The sequence below is a fragment of the Lissotriton vulgaris genome, chromosome 12, assembly GCF_964263255.1.
Source record: "Lissotriton vulgaris chromosome 12, aLisVul1.2, whole genome shotgun sequence".
Lineage (NCBI taxonomy): Eukaryota > Metazoa > Chordata > Amphibia > Caudata > Salamandridae > Lissotriton > Lissotriton vulgaris.
In genome coordinates, this window is record NC_141700.1 from 291,307,242 (window position 1) to 291,320,796 (window position 13,555).

Here is a 13,555-nt window from a genome sequence, read left to right on the forward strand (position 1 = left end):
CCACACAGCTCCACCGATGCACCCACCATACAGCTCCAACTACACAGCTCCACCGATGCACCCACCACACAGCTCCACCGATGCACCCACCATACAGCTCCACCTACACAGCTCCAGCGATGCACCCACCACACAGCTCCACCTACACAGCTCCACCGATGCACCCTCCACCCAACTCCACCGATGCAGCCACCACACAGCTCCTCCGACACAGCTCCACCGATGCACCCACCACACAGCTCCACCGATGCACCCACCACACAGCATCACCTACACAGCTCCACTGATGCACCCACCCACCACACAGCTCCACCGATACACCCACCACACAGCTCCTCCGACACAGCTCCACCGATGCACCCACCACCCAGGTCCACCGATGCACCCACCACACAGCTTCACCGATGCACCCACCACACAGCATCACCTACACAGCTCCACTGATGCACCCACCCACCACACAGCTCCACCGATGCACCCACCACCCAACTCCACCGATGCCCCCACCACACAGCTCCACCGACACAGCTCCACCGATGCACCCACCACACAGATCTACCTACACAGCTCCACCGATGCAACCACCACACAGCTCCACCGATGCAACCACCACACAGCTCCACCGATGCAACCACCACACAGCTCCACCGAGGCACCCACCACACAGCTCCACCCACCACACAGCTCTACCGAGGTACCCACCACACAGCTCTACCGAGGCACCCACCACACAGCTCCACAGCTGCACCCACCACACAGCTCCACCGATGCACCCACCACACAGCTCCACCGATGCACCCACCACACAGCTCCACAGATGCACCCACCACACAGCTCCACAGATGCACCCACCACACAGCTCCACCGATGCACCCACCACGCACCCACCACAAACCTCCACCGATGCACCCACCACACACCTCCACCGATGCACCCACCACACACCTCCACCGATGCACCCACAACACACCTCCACCGATGCACCCACCACACACCTCCACCGATGCCCCCACCACACATGCCCCCACCACACATGCCCCCACCACACAGCTCCACCGATGCACCCACCACACAGCTCCACCGATGCACCCACCACACAGCTCCACCGATGCACCCACCACACAGCTCCACCGATGCACCCACCACACAGCTCCACCGATGCACCCACCACACAGCTCCACCGATGCACCCTCCACACAGCTCCACCTACACAGCTCCACCGATGCACCCACCACACAGCTCCACCGATGCACCCACCATACAGCTCCAACTACACGGTTCCACCGATGCACCCACCACACAGCTCCACCGATGCGCCCACCACACAGCTCCACCTACACAGCTCCAGCGATGCACCCATCACACAGCTCCAGCGATGCAGCCACCACACAGCTCCACCGATGCAGCCACCACACAGCTCCACCGATGCAGCCACCACACAGCTCCACCGATGCAGCCACCACACAGCTCCACCGATGCAGCCACCACACAGCTCCTCCGACACAGCTCCACCGATGCACCCACCACCCAACTCCACCGATGCACCCACCACACAGCTCCACCGATGCACCCACCACACAGCATCACCTACACAGCTCCACCGAGGCACCCACCACACAGCTCCACTGATGCACCCACCACACAGCTCCACCGACACAGCTCCACCGATGCACCCACCACACAGCTCCACCTACACAGCTCCACCGATGCACCCACCATCCAACTCCACCGATGCACCCACCACACAGCTCCACCGACACAGCTCCACCGATGCACCCACCACACAGCTCCACCGATGCACCCACCACACAGATCCACCGATGCACCCACCACACAGCTCCACCTACACAGCTGCAGCGATGCACCCATCACACAGCTCCAGCGATGCAGCCACCACACAGCTCCACCGATGCACCCACCACACAGCTCCACCAATGCAGCCACCACACAGCTCCACCGATTCAGCCACCACACAGCTCCACCGATGCAGCCACCACACAGCTCCACCGATGCAGCCACCACACAGCTCCTCCGACACAGCTCCACCGATGCACCCACCACCCAACTCCACTGATGCACCCACCACACAGCTCCACCGATGCACCCACCACACAGCTCCACCGATGCACCCACCACACAGCATCACCTACACAGCTCCACCGAGGCACCCACCACACAGCTCCACTGATTCACCCACCACACAGCTCCACCGACACAGCTCCACCGATGCACCCACCACACAGCTCCACCTACACAGCTCCACCGATGCACCCACCACCCAACTCCACCGATGCACCCACCACACAGCTCCACCGACACAGCTCCACCGATGCACCCACCACACAGATCTACCTACACAGCTCCACTGATGCAACCACCACACAGCTCCACCGATGCAACCACCACACAGCTCCACCAATGCAACCACCACACAGCTCCACCGATGCAACCACCACACAGCTCCACTGATGCAACCACCACACAGCTCCACCGAGGCACCCACCACACAGCTTCACCGAGGCACCCACCACACAGCTCTACCGAGGCACCCACCACACAGCTCCACAGATGCACCCACCACACCGCTCCACCGCTGCACCCACCACACAGCTCCACCGATGCACCCACCACACAGCTCCACCGATGCACCCACCACACAGCTCCACCAATGCACCCACCACACACCTCCACCAATGCACCCACCACACACCTCCACCGATGCACCCACCACACACCTCCACCGATGCACCCACAACACACCTCCACCGATGCACCCACCACACACCTCCACCGATGCACCCACCACACATGCCCCACCACACATGCCCCCACCACACAGCTCCACAGATGCCCCACCACACAGCTCCACTGATGCACCCACCACACAGCTCCACCGATGCACCCACCACACAGCTCCACCGATGCACCCACCACACAGCTCCACCGATGCACCCACCACACAGCTCCACCGATGCACCCACCAGACAGCTCCACCGATACACCCACCACACAGCTCCACCGATGCACCCTCCACACAGCTCCACCTACACTGCTCCACCGATGCACCCACCACACAGCTCCACCGATGCACCCACCATACAGCTCCAACTACACAGCTCCACCGATGCACCCACCACACAGCTCCACCGATGCCCCCACCACACAGCTCCACCTACACAGCTCCAGCGATGCACCCACCACACCGCTCCACCTACACAGCTCCACCGATGCACCCTCCACCCAACTCCACCGATGCACCCACCACACAGCTCCACCGATGCACCCACCATACAGCTCCAACTACACAGCTCCACCGATGCACCCACCACACAGCTCCACCGATGCACCCACCACACAGCTCCACCTACACAGCTCCAGCGATGCACCCACCACACAGCTCCACCTACACAGCTCCACCGATGCACCCTCCACCCAACTCCACCGATGCAGCCACCACACAGCTCCTCCGACACAGCTCCACCGATGCACCCACCACCCAACTCCACCAATGCACCCACCACACAGCTCCACCGATGCACCCACCACACAGCATCACCTACACAGCTCCACCGAGGCACCCACCACACAGCTCCACTGATGCACCCACCACACAGCTCCACCGACACAGCTCCACTGATGCACCCACCACACAGCTCCACCTACACAGCTCCACCGATGCCCCCACCACCCAACTCCACCGATGCACCCACCACACAGCTCCACCGACACAGCTCCACCGATGCACCCACCACACAGATCTACCTACACAGCTCCACCGATGCAACCACCACACGGCTCCACCGATGCAACCACCACACAGCTCCACCGATGCAACCACCACACAGCTCCACCGATGCAACCACCACACAGCTCCACTGATGCAACCACCACACAGCTCCACCGAGGCACCCACCACACAGCTCCACCGAGGCACCCACCACACAGCTCTACCGAGGCAACCACCACACAGCTCTACCAAGGCACCCACCACACAGCTCCACAGCTGCACCCACCACACAGCTCCACCGATGCACCCACCACACAGCTCCACCGATGCACCCACCACACAGCTCCACCGATGCACCCACCACGCACCCACCACATACCTCCACCAATGCACCCACCACACACCTCCACCGATGCACCCACCACACACCTCCACCGATGCACCCACAACACACCTCCACAGATGCACCCACCACACACCTCAACCGATGCCCCCACCACACATGCCCCCACCACACATGCCCCCACCACACAGCTCCACCGATGCACCCACCACACAGTTCCACCGATGCACCCACCACACAGCTCCACCGATGCACCCACCACACAGCTCCACCGATGCACCCACCACACAGCTCCACCGATGCACCCACCACACAGCTCCACAGATGCACCCACCACACAGCTCCATAGATGCACCCTCCACACAGCTCCACCTACACAGCTCCACCGATGCACCCACCACACAGCTCCACCAATGCACCCACCATACAGCTCCACCGATGCAGCCACCACACAACTCCACCGATTCAGCCACCACACAGCTCCACCGATGCAGCCACCACACAGCTCCACCGATGCAGCCACCACACAGCTCCTCTGACACAGCTCCACCGATGCACCCACCACCCAACTCCACCGATGCACCCACCACACAGCTCCACCGATGCACCCACCACACAGCATCACCTACACAGCTCCACCGATACACCCACCACACAGCTCCACCGATGCACCCTCCACACAGCTCCACCTACACTGCTCCACCGATGCACCCACCACACAGCTCCACCGATGCACCCACCATACAGCTCCAACTACACAGCTCCACCGATGCACCCACCACACAGCTCCACCGATGCCCCCACCACACAGCTCCACCTACACAGCTCCAGCGATGCACCCACCACACCGCTCCACCTACACAGCTCCACCGATGCACCCTCCACCCAACTCCACCGATGCACCCACCACACAGCTCCACCGATGCACCCACCATACAGCTCCAACTACACAGCTCCACCGATGCACCCACCACACAGCTCCACCGATGCACCCACCACACAGCTCCACCTACACAGCTCCAGCGATGCACCCACCACACAGCTCCACCTACACAGCTCCACCGATGCACCCTCCACCCAACTCCACCGATGCAGCCACCACACAGCTCCTCCGACACAGCTCCACCGATGCACCCACCACCCAACTCCACCAATGCACCCACCACACAGCTCCACCGATGCACCCACCACACAGCATCACCTACACAGCTCCACCGAGGCACCCACCACACAGCTCCACTGATGCACCCACCACACAGCTCCACCGACACAGCTCCACTGATGCACCCACCACACAGCTCCACCTACACAGCTCCACCGATGCCCCCACCACCCAACTCCACCGATGCACCCACCACACAGCTCCACCGACACAGCTCCACCGATGCACCCACCACACAGATCTACCTACACAGCTCCACCGATGCAACCACCACACGGCTCCACCGATGCAACCACCACACAGCTCCACCGATGCAACCACCACACAGCTCCACCGATGCAACCACCACACAGCTCCACTGATGCAACCACCACACAGCTCCACCGAGGCACCCACCACACAGCTCCACCGAGGCACCCACCACACAGCTCTACCGAGGCAACCACCACACAGCTCTACCAAGGCACCCACCACACAGCTCCACAGCTGCACCCACCACACAGCTCCACCGATGCACCCACCACACAGCTCCACCGATGCACCCACCACACAGCTCCACCGATGCACCCACCACGCACCCACCACATACCTCCACCAATGCACCCACCACACACCTCCACCGATGCACCCACCACACACCTCCACCGATGCACCCACAACACACCTCCACAGATGCACCCACCACACACCTCAACCGATGCCCCCACCACACATGCCCCCACCACACATGCCCCCACCACACAGCTCCACCGATGCACCCACCACACAGTTCCACCGATGCACCCACCACACAGCTCCACCGATGCACCCACCACACAGCTCCACCGATGCACCCACCACACAGCTCCACCGATGCACCCACCACACAGCTCTACAGATGCACCCACCACACAGCTCCATAGATGCACCCTCCACACAGCTCCACCTACACAGCTCCACCGATGCACCCACCACACAGCTCCACCAATGCACCCACCATACAGCTCCACCGATGCAGCCACCACACAACTCCACCGATTCAGCCACCACACAGCTCCACCGATGCAGCCACCACACAGCTCCACCGATGCAGCCACCACACAGCTCCTCTGACACAGCTCCACCGATGCACCCACCACCCAACTCCACCGATGCACCCACCACACAGCTCCACCGATGCACCCACCACACAGCATCACCTACACAGCTCCACCGAGGCACCCACCACACAGCTCCACTGATGCACCCACCACACAGCTCCACCGACACAGCTCCACCGATGCACCCACCACACAGCTCCACCTACACAGCTCCACCGATGCACCCACCACCCAACTCCACCGATGCACCCACCACACAGAACCACCGACACAGCTCCACCAATGCACCCACCACACAGCCCACCGACACAGCTCCACCGATGCACCCACCACACAGCTCCACCGATGCACCCACCACACAGATCCACGGATGCACCCACCACACAGCTCCACCTACACAGCTGCAGCGATGCACCCATCACACAGCTCCAGCGATGCACCCATCACACAGCTCCACCGATGCAGCCACCACACAGCTCCACCGATGCAGCCACCACACAGCTCCACCGATGCAGCCACCACACAGCTCCACCGATGCAGCCACCACACAGCTCCACCGATGCAGCCACCACACAGCTCCACCGATGGAGCCACCACACAGCTCCTCCGACACAGCTCCACCGATGCACCCACCACCCAACTCCACCGATGCACCCACCACACAGCTCCACCGATGCACCCACTACACAGCATCACCTACACAGCTCCACCGAGGCACCCACCACACAGCTCCACTGATGCACCCACCACACAGCTCCACTGATGCAACCACCACACAGCTCCACCGAGGCACCCACCACACAGCTCCACCGAGGCACCCACCACACAGCTCTACCGAGGCACCCACCACACAGCTCCACAGATGCACCCACCACACAGCTCCAGCGCTGCACCCACCACACAGCTCCACCGATGCACCCACCACACAGCTCCACAGATGCACCCACCACACAGCTCCACCAATGCACCCACCACACACCTCCACCAATGCACCCACCACACACCTCCACCGATGCACCCACAACACACCTCCACCGATGCACCCACCACACACCTCCACCGATGCACCCACCACACATGCCCCCACCACACAGCTCCACAGATGCACCACACAGCTCCACCGATGCACCCACCACACAGCTCCACCGATGCACCCACCACACAGCTCCACCGATGCACCCACCACACAGCTCCACCGATGCACCCACCACACAGCTCCACCGATGCACCCTCCACACAGCTCCACCTACACAGCTCCACCGATGCACCCACCACACAGCTCCACTGATGCACCCACCATACAGCTCCAACAACACAGCTCCACCGATGCACCCACCACACAGCTCCAGCGATGCACCCACCACACAGCTCCACCTACACAGCTCCAGCCATGCACCCACCACACAGCTCCACCTACACAGCTCCAGCGATGCACCCACCACACAGCTCCACCTACACAGCTCCACCGATGCACCCTCCACCCAACTCCACCGATGCACCCACCACACAGCTCCACCGATGCACCCACCATACAGCTCCAACTACACAGCTCCACCGATGCACCCACCACACAGCTCCACCGATGCACCCACCATACAGCTCCACCTACACAGCTCCAGCGATGCACCCACCACACAGCTCCACCTACACAGCTCCACCGATGCACCCTCCACCCAACTCCACCGATGCAGCCACCACACAGCTCCTCCGACACAGCTCCACCGATGCACCCACCACCCAGCTCCACCGATGCACCCACCACACAGCTTCACCGATGCACCCACCACACAGCATCACCTACACAGCTCCACTGATGCACCCACCCACCACACAGCTCCACCGATGCACCCACCACCCAACTCCACCGATGCACCCACCACACAGCTCCACCGACACAGCTCCACCGATGCACCCACCACACAGATCTACCTACACAGCTCCACCGATGCAACCACCACACAGCTCCACCGATGCAACCACCACACAGCTCCACCGATGCAACCACCACACAGCTCCACCGAGGCACCCACCACACAGCTCCACTGAGGCACCCACCACACAGCTCTACCGAGGTACCCACCACACAGCTCTACCGAGGCACCCACCACACAGCTCCACAGCTGCACCCACCACACAGCTCCACCGATGCACCCACCACACAGCTCCACCGATGCACCCACCACACAGCTCCACAGATGCACCCACCACACAGCTCCACAGATGCACCCACCACACAGCTCCACCGATGCACCCACCACGCACCCACCACACACCTCCACCGATGCACCCACCACACACCTCCACCGATGCACCCACCACACACCTCCACCGATGCACCCACAACACACCTCCACCGATGCACCCACCACACACCTCCACCGATGCCCCCACCACACATGCCCCCACCACACAGCTCCACCGATGCACCCACCACACAGCTCCACCGATGCACCCACCACACAGCTCCACCGATGCACCCACCACACAGCTCCACCGATGCACCCACCACACAGCTCCACCGATGCACCCACCACACAGCTCCACCGATGCACCCTCCACACAGCTCCACCTACACAGCTCCACCGATGCACCCACCACACAGCTCCACCGATGCACCCACCATACAGCTCCAACTACACGGTTCCACCGATGCACCAACCACACAGCTCCACCGATGCACCCACCACACAGCTCCACCTACACAGCTCCACCGATGCACCCACCACACAGCTCCACCGATGCACCCTCCACACAGCTCCACCTACACAGCTCCACCGATGCACCCACCACACAGCTCCACCGATGCACCCACCATACAGCTCCAACTACACAGTTCCACCGATGCACCCACCACACAGCTCCACCGATGCACCCACCACACAGCTCCACCTACACAGCTCCACCGATGCACCCACCACACAGCTCCACCTACACAGCTCCACCGATGCACCCTCCACCCAACTCCACCGATGCACCCACCACACAGCTCCACCGACACAGCTCCATTGATGCACCCACCACACAGCTCCACCTACACAGCTCCACCGATGCACCCACCACACAGCTCCACTGATGCACCCACCACACAGCTCCACCTACACAGCTCCAGCGATGCAGCCACCACACAGCTCCACCGACACAGCTCCACTGATGCACCCACCACACAGCTCCTCCGATGCACCCACCACACAGCTCCCCCGAGGCACCCACCACACAGCTCCGCTGAGGCACCCACCACACAGCTCTGCCGAGGCACCCACCACACAGCTCTGCCGATGCTCCAACTAAGCTCCACCAATGCACCCACCACACAGCTCCACCAATGCACCCACCACACAGCTCAGCCGTGGCACCCACCACACAGCTCCGCCGTGGCACCCACCACATAGCTCCGCCGTGGCACCCACCATACAGCTCCACCGATGCACCAACTAAGCTCCACCAATGCACCCACCAAACAGCTACACCGATGCACACACCACACAGCTCCTCCGACACAGCTCCACCGATGCACCCACCACACAGCTCCGCCGATGCACCCACCACACAGCTCCCCCGAGGCACCCACCACACAGCTCCGCTGAGGCACCCACCACACAGCTCTGCCGAGGCACCCACCACACAGCTCTGCCGATGCTCCAACTAAGCTCCACCAATGCACCCACCACACAGCTCCACCAATGCACCCACCACACAGCTCAGCCGTGGCACCCACCACACAGCTCCGCCGTGGCACCCACCACATAGCTCCGCCGTGGCACCCACCATACAGCTCCACCGATGCTCCAACTAAGCTCCACCAATGCACCCACCAAACAGCTACACCGATGCACACACCACTCAGCGCAACCACAGCATCACTGGTTCAAATATGTTCTTTCAATTTTTCAAGCTTTCACGCTTTATTACAAATCACAAAAAGATGTTAATATTTCACTTCTGTTCTTGGATTTTCGTCACAATAAAAAACACTGAACATAATCTTCACAAATGTTATTTACAAAAGTTTAAGCTATTGCCATTACAAATTAAATAAATAATTAAGTATTTAAAAAAATTAAAAGCCATTGTTATTTGTAATATCAATACATCTAAGTCACGTAAATACAAAACATGTTGCATTGCAAATGCTATAGGTGTCACATTTGCGAAAGTTATAACTATTGGCATTGTAAATGATAAAGCTATTAATTTAGCTATTTTAAAAAAAACATAAATACAAATAATTCATTTATAACACCAATAGCTCAAACTTTCCTAATGCGAGCCCTATTGCATTTCCAATGCTTGTTATTAATGGTCTTGCTAGGACTGCAAATCCCACAATCCACTGTCTACAGTACCCTACAACTCCAAGGAACATTCTGATTTATTTCTGGGTATTGGGTAGTTCCATGTTTCGAATTATTCTAATTCTTTCTGTGGTAACTTTCCTGATGCCTCTCTCTATCTTGTGTAACAGATATTTCACTGAGGAGGTACAGAACTGTAATTTGTCTGGTGATACTTTATGTCCTCCTTCACCTAAATGGTTCAGTAAGGCAATGGTGTCAACAACACAGTCTTTCCGACTTTTAGATGCCACCAATAGGTCGTCTATGTATTGGACCAGGACTGATTCTCTAGGCAATACCAAAGATTCAAGAAATTTTTTCAGAATTTGATTGAAAATCGAAGGACTTTCCGTGTACCAGTGAGGGACACGATTCCAGACGTAAACATGACTGTCGAATTCAAATGAGAAAAGAAATTTGCTATCTGGATGCAATGGGATTGAAAAGAATGCGTGACATAGGTCAATGACGGTAAACCATCCAGCATTCCATGGAATTTGGTACAAAATCACTGCAGGGTTTGGCACAATAGGACAGCAAGGGACGACAATTTTATTTACCTTGCGCAGGTCCTGCACTACCCTGTACTTACCACTCGGTTTCTTGATTCCAATTATGGGCGAATTACAAGGACTGCTCATTACCTCTTGTATGATGTTTGCTTCTAACAATCTTTTTATTTCGATGGCAACCTCTGCTTTTACTTCTGCACTCATTTTATACTGTTTAGTATTCGGGTAAACTGCATCATCTTTTATGGAAACTTTAATTGGGTCAACGTTTGCCATTAATCCTACATCTTTTCCAGTGAAATCCCACACCTCTGGTTTCACTGTCTGCTGGAGTTCTTCGGGTAAGTCTTGTATTGTCAGTCTTTTAATTTCTGAGTAAGGTCTTATCAACATTAATTTGTAAATTCCGTCTTCATCTGGGGTCTGAATTTCAACGCCTTTTGGTGTGCAAAAGATGGTACAGTTCATTTTGCACAGCAAATCACGTCCTAATAGGTTCACAGGACTGGAATCACAGACAACAAATCTGTGCATTTCTTTGAAGTTGCCTATTGTAATCTCCATGGGCTCTGTTACTGGGGTACTAATTAATTGATTAGAAACACCCACTACATGGATTGCTTCTCCCAAGAGGGGTAGGTTTGGAACGTCTGCTGTTCTCACAGTAGAACGGGTAGCACCAGTGTCCAACAGAAAGGTGACGTCATTTCCGTCAACCTTTCCTTCAATGTATGGCCCTGACTGGTCTACCGGCAAGGAGGCCCCCCCAAGCACGCACTCCTCGTCCTCCCCCCTCAGGCACCGTCAGTAAGGTTCATCACAGAGGAATGTATCATTCAACAGGAATTGCGAGGTTGCTGCATTTCTATCCTCCTTTCTTTCCCATACCTCTATTTCCTCACCCTGCTGTGCTTTGCTCCTATAGTTTGGCCTAGGTGCACGAGGCAACTGATTCTGCTTTACCTGTTGCTGTGTCTTTCGTGGTCCCTCATTCTGCACCTGCAGTTTTAAATCATTATTTGGCACATTATCATTCTGCACAGCCTTACACTCGTCCCTCCAGTGCCCTATCTTTCCGCACCCGTGACAGGGGAACTTCTTTCTGGCCTCTTCTCGACTCATTTTTACTCGGGGCTTCCCTCCACCCCCAGGGTTCTGGTTCTGAGTATTTGTCATTTTACTTAACTGTTGTTCTTGGCGCTCTGCTAATTTTACTTGTGCCCACATAACTTTCTCTTTTAATTCTTTTCGTTTATTTTCCAGCTCATCTTCACAATATTTGGCATACTTCAGGACTTCATCAATAGGTTTAGCTTGCCAACAGATTTTATTGTCTTTGATCCACTGGGAAATCTCAGGTCTTAACCCTAACACGAATCAATAAATGAAGTGGGTCATGTCCTTCATCTCAATGTTATCTAGGACACTATACGTTTTGAACACTTGTAACAGTCGTTCATAGTATGAATGTACCGTTTCATCTCTATTCTGGGTAGTTCTATCTATTCGGGTCCAATCAGTTTCCTTTGCAGGCACCTTTCCTTTCAGGTACAAAATCACCTGGTCATATTTCCTCATCACTTCCGCTGAAGGTGCTCCTGTCTTTGTGTCTCTAGCATATTCTTCGCTTGGCCAATCAACAGCAATTTTGCATTCTGTCCACAAATCTACAGGGACTGCAATGTCAAACAAACCCATCTAAATCTTTCAGGAGACATTTTTGGATTCAGCCACCACACAGCTCCACCGATGCAGCCACCACACAGCTCCACCGATGCAGCCACCACACAGCTCCACCGATGCAGCCACCACACAGCTCCTCCGACACAGCTCCACCGATGCACCCACCACCCAACTCCACCGATGCACCCACCACACAGCTCCACCGATGCACCCACCACACAGCATCACCTACACAGCTCCACCGAGGCACCCACCACACAGCTCCACTGATGCACCCACCACACAGCTCCACCGACACAGCTCCACCGATGCACCCACCACACAGCTCCACCTACACAGCTCCACCGATGCACCCACCACCCAACTCCACCGATGCACCCACCACACAGCTCCACCGACACAGCTCCACCGATGCACCCACCACACAGCTCCACCGACACAGCTCCACCGATGCACCCACCACACAGATCCACCGATGCACCCACCACACAGCTCCACCTACACAGCTGCAGCGATGCACCCATCACACAGCTCCAGCGATGCAGCCACCACACAGCTCCACCGATGCACCCACCACACAGCTCCACCGATGCAGCCACCACACAGCTCCTCCGACACAGCTCCACCGATGCACCCACCACCCAACTCCACCAATGCACCCACCACACAGCTCCACCGATGCACCCACCACACAGCATCACCTACACAGCTCCAC